The sequence below is a fragment of the Equus asinus genome, chromosome 30, assembly GCF_041296235.1.
Source record: "Equus asinus isolate D_3611 breed Donkey chromosome 30, EquAss-T2T_v2, whole genome shotgun sequence".
In the NCBI taxonomy this organism is placed as follows: domain Eukaryota; kingdom Metazoa; phylum Chordata; class Mammalia; order Perissodactyla; family Equidae; genus Equus; species Equus asinus.
Genome location: NC_091819.1, coordinates 10,222,809 through 10,228,346, shown reverse-complemented (window position 1 = coordinate 10,228,346; position 5,538 = coordinate 10,222,809). Strand labels below are relative to the sequence as shown.

The 5,538-nt window shown below is 37.9% G+C and overlaps 1 pseudogene; it reads right to left on the bottom strand.

Annotated features, from left to right (window-relative positions):
- Window positions 1-1,163: 1,163 nt before the first annotated feature.
- LOC106836739 (transaldolase pseudogene) lies at window positions 1,164-3,283 on the bottom strand (annotated as a pseudogene).
- Between the last annotated feature and the right edge of the window lie 2,255 nt (window positions 3,284-5,538).

Sequence of the window (5,538 nt, the reverse complement as noted above, 5' to 3'; positions counted from 1 at the left end):
ATTCTACATTAAGGAAAGGAGTCAAGGCTCCGAGAAGAATTACAAGTTTGAGCAGAGAAAATAGTTGCTACAGAAAACGTATTTCAACCGTGTCACGTAGCAGAATCCTCGTACTGAGAATAACAATGGTTCAACATGGAAGAGCACCAAAGCATGGAATATTCTGGTCTGACCTTGGTGCTGAGGATTGGGATTGTTCTCCCTCAAATGACTATAGCCATCTGTGCAGGGGACATGAAATTGTGAGGTACCAGTGCAGAGTAAACTGGCATTGACTGTTAGGCAGTAGATAGTGACATCCCGACAGTGAAGACATCCTGTGGTAAGAAGGTCACAAATATAGTGCAGAGACCTCAGAATATTTTGATTGCAAATAACAGAAACTGATTTCACCTATCAAAGAACAAAAAAACATATTTGAGGGGGCCAGCCCTGTGGCTCAGTGGTTAAGTTCACACGCTCCACTTTGGCGGTCTGGGGTTTGCTGGTTCAGATCCTGGGCGTGGACCTACGCACAGCTCATCAACCATGCTGTGGTGGCATCCCACATAGAAGAACTAGAATGACCTACAAGTAGGATACACAGCTATGTACTAGGGCTTTGGGGAGGAAAAAAAATAATATATTTGAAAAATACTAGACTTCTCACAAATTATAAGAAATTGTTGAGTTACTGAGACTCAAGAATGGAAGGAATAAGGAATGCTCAAGGAAATTCAGTAGCAGTGTTACTGATGTTTATTCTAAAGTATTAGAGGACATCATTTTCTTATGTCACGTTATATTTTATCTAACAACATAGAATTTAGTAGTACTACAGTTATGCATATCAAGACACAATGAAAATTTACATCTATCCATGAATTGATTTTATGAATACATATAAGCTGAAATCTTATTTAGTTTTCAGATTTTTAAATAAATTTTATTCTATAACAAATTTATTGATATACTCCACATACCATAAAATGCATTCTTTTAAAATGTAGAATTTAGTGGATTTTGGTGCAGAATTCTGCAACTATGACCAAGAGAGGACGCTGGGGAGCCTCCAATTGTTTGGGTCCAGCTCCCAGGTCAACTGATATTCAGGTCATCTTGATGTGCTCCTCCAACATGTGCTGCCAGAGGAATGCCTTTTGTCCAGGAAGATCTTCTCCACCTCAGTGGCCTGGGCTATCTTGGCTAGAGCACAAGTGTCGGTTTGGTCCTGTCCTTGAGCATCTCTGCCTGAATAGCTCTCATATGAGCTTGGGGGAGATACTGAGCAAGTTGAAGCTCACCAGCACTTTGATCTTGCAGGTGTGTGGGAGGAGGCATCCACGGCCATGGTCTTGTAGCCAAATTTCTTGTAGTAATTGTAGATTTTGGTGACACTCTTCACTCTGTGGTCCTCCAGGGACTCATACAACTTCTTGTCTGTGTTTGTCATATGCCAACCAAGGATGTGCTGCACAAAGGGGGAGATGAGCATCACTGTGGCCTGGGCACAGAACATGGCCTAGGACAAGGAGAAGTGCAGCATCAGGATGCAGAGGACACTGTGCTGCTCTTCAAGCTCCTTTCCAGCCTCAATTCCTTGCCACATTGACAACAGCTTTACAAGAATCGAGTCTGCTGATTCAAGCTTCTTTATAAAGCTCCTTAAGGTTCCTGTCTCTGGCCACCACCACTGCATCCTTATCAAAGGAGAGTCTTGCAATCTAGAATCTTCCTCAGTATTTTTGCTACAAACAACACAAAAAGCATATTAATAGCTTTTTAAATCTATTTGTCTTGTGACCCGCACAGCTTCTTGAGGTAGACTATGGTCTCCTCCATCAACTCTTGTTAGATGTGCATCTGCTTGGTGGCCAGGATCAGGGATAACTTTGTAGTGGTATCTTGCAACTTACGTTCTGTGATAGGTTGGAAGTCACCTGTGTGGGCCACCACCATGGTGAAATAGCTGAGCTGGTTGGTCTATCTTCTGGTTGTTCACCTAGGAGCCTATGTGGGGTGGTCCTGGAGGTGCAGGGGGTGAGAACAATTGGTAACTGGGATTTTTATAGGGATTGAATTTGTAGATCAATTTTGGTAATATCGCTATTTTAACAATATTAGGTCTTCCAACCCATGAACATGGGATGTCTTTCAATTCATTTAATACATCCTTTAAAGTTTTTTTCAGCAATGTTTTATAGTGTTCAATGTACAAGCCTTACAATTCTTTAAATTATTTCTAATTATCTTATTTGTATTGCTTTTATAAATGGAATTATTTTCTTAATTCCATTCCTTTATATTGTTTATTCCTGCCATATAGATATATAATTTGTTTTTTGTATTGATCTTGTGTCTTGCAACTTTGTTCCATTTGATATTTTAGTACTCATAGATTTGGGGCAATGCCTCTTTAGACTTTTCTATATATAATGTTACATCATCTGCAAACAGATACAGTTTTACTTCTTACCCCTCAGAAATTTCACTTTCCTTTTAGTTTTCTAATTGCCCTGGCTAGACATGCAGTACATGTTGAATAGAAGGGGTGAAAACTATATCTTTGTCTTGTTTCTGATTTTAGGTGGAAAGGATTCAGTATTTTACCATTAAGTATGATGTTAATCGTGGTTTTTTTGTAGATGCCTTTTATTGAGGAAGTTCACTTCTATTTCTATTGTGTTGAATGATTTTATCAAGATGGAGTGGTATATTTTGTCAAATGCTTTTTCTGTGTTTTTATTAGGACAGTAATGTGGGTTTTTGGAGGAGTGGGATTTTTTTTGTTTTTCGTTTGTTTGCTTTTTTTTCGAGGAAGATTAGCCCTGAGCTAACATCTACCGCCAATCCTCCTCTTTTGCTGAGGAAGACTGGCCCTGAGCTAACATCCACGTCCATCTTCCTCTACTTTGCATGTGGGACACTTACCAGAGCATGGTTTGCCAAGTGGTGCCATGTCCGAACCCAGGATCCAAACCGGCGAACCCCGGGCCGCCGAAGCAGAATGTGCAAACTTAACTGCTGCAGCCCCAATAATGTGGGTTTTTTAACCCATTTTACTATTGATATGGTATGTTACTTTAATTACTATTGGATATTAATCAACCTTGCATACCTGAGCGAAATCCCACTTGGTCCTTGTGTATAATCCATTTTTATTTCTATTTTCTTGGATCTGGTTTTCTAGAATTTTCTTCAGGATTTTTACATGTATATACATAAGATACAACAGTTTGTATTTTTCTTGAGACTTTTGCTGCTTTTGGTTGGATATTGTGGTAATACTGGCCTCATCTATCATGTTGGGAGTGTCCTCCTTCTAGTTGTTAGAATTTGTCAAGAGTTAGAATTAGTTTGTCTTGAAACGTTTGGCAGAATTCACAAATGAAGTCATTAGGGACTGGGTTATTCTTCATGGAAAAATTTTTATTTTGAATCTAATTTCTTTTGTTCTAGGTCTATTCACATTTTCTATTGTTTTTGAGTCAGTTTTAGAAGTTTCTATCTTTATGGAGTTTGTCCATTTCGCTAGTTATTGAATCTGTGGCATAGGGTTGGTAATAGCATCCATTATAATTCTTTTTTCTTTTACTTTTGTAAGGTCGGTAGTGATGCTCTTTTATGTATGAAATATTTTTTGAATATCCTGGGGTTTTTTTTGATCATTCTAACTAGAGTTTTGCAACATTGTTGATCTGTGCAAATAAACAACTTTTGGTTTAACTGATTTTCTCTATATGCCATTCTTATGCCATTATTATAGTGCTTTGATTACTGTGGCTTCGAGTCAGTTCAGAAGTCAGTAAGTATGAATCCTTCCAATTAGTCCTTTATTAGGTTGAGTAATTCTCCTTGTTTTCCTAGTTTTCTGAATGTTTTTATCATAAAAAATTGTTGAATTTTTTCACATATCTTTTCTGCCTCAGGTGAGATGATTATTCCTCACCTTTGTTTTACTAATGTAGTGCATTACAATATAAGTCAATTGTTTTCTTATATACCCACAAAGAGCAAGTGTAACTTGAAACAAACAAACAAAAATAACATTTCTATGAGCATCCCCAAAATGAAATACATAGGTAGAAATCTTAACAAAATATGTACAAGATTTATTAGAAAAACTATAAAACCCTGATGAATGAAAGCAAAGGAGAACTAAATAAATGGAGAGATATTTCAAGTTCATTGATAAGATTTCACATTGTCAAGATATTAGTCCTTCCCAACTTGATTTTCATACATTCAATGCAATCCAATCAGAATTCAAGCAAGCTATTTTGTGAATATCAGCAAACTGATTCTATAGTTTATATGGAGACACAAAAAATATGCAGAATAACCAACACACTATTGAAAGAAAAAGAAAAAATTTGGAGGACTGACACTACCCGACTTCGAGACCTACTATAGAGCGACAGTAATCAACACAGTGTGGTATCGGTGAAAGAACAGACAAACAGTCAATGGACAGTATAGGGAGACCAGAAATAGATCCACACAAATATAGTCCACAGACCTTTGACAAAGGAGCAAAGGTAATACAGGGTAGCAAATACAGTCCTTTCAACCAATGGTGCTAGATCAAATGGACATCCAACTGCAAAAGAAAAAAAAAATAGAATCTAGACACAGACCATGCACCCTTCACAAAAGTTAACTCAAAGTTAATCACAGATCTAAATGTAAAATGCAAAGCTATAAAACTGATAGAGATAACACAGGAGAAAAACCTAGATGATCTTGTTTTTTGTTGGTTTTTTTTTGGTGAGGAAGATTCTCCCTGAGCTAACATCTATGCCAATCTTCCTCTATTTTGTATGTGGGACACTACCACGGCATGGCTGGTTGGGCATGTGTAGGTCTGTGCTCGGGATCGGAACCCTCAAACCCCAGGCTGCCAAAGCGGAGTGTGAAAATTTAGCTACTACACCACTGGACCAACCCCTGTGATCTTGTTTTTTGACAATGACTTTTCAGATATAACATCAAAGTCATAATCCATGAAAGAAAGAACCAGTAAGCTGGACTTCACTAAAATTAAAAAATATCTAGGGCCAGCCAGGTGGTATAGTGGTTAAGCTTGCATGCTCTGCTTCGGCTGCCTGGGGTCTGTGGATTCAGATCCTGGGCATTGGCCTACACACTGCTTGCCAAGTCTTGCCGTGGCTTCGTCCTATATACAAAAAATAGAGGAAGATTGGCATAGATTTTAGCTCAGGGACAATATTTCTCAAGCAAAAAGAGGAAGATTGCCAAGAGATGTCAGCTCAGGGTCAATTTTCCTCAACAACAACAAAAAATCTCTCAAAATAAAAAATTCAAAAGCTTCTGCTCTGCCAAATAGATTGACAAGACAGAAAATAAGCCAAAGACTGGGAGAAAATACTTACAAAAGACGTACCTGATTAAGAAGTGTTACCCAAAATATACAAAGACCTCTCAAAATTCGACAATAAGAAAACAAGCAATCCAATTAAAATGTGGGCACAAGATCTGAATAGAGAGCTCACTAAAGAAGATAAACAGACTGCAAATAAGCATGTGAAAAGATGCTGC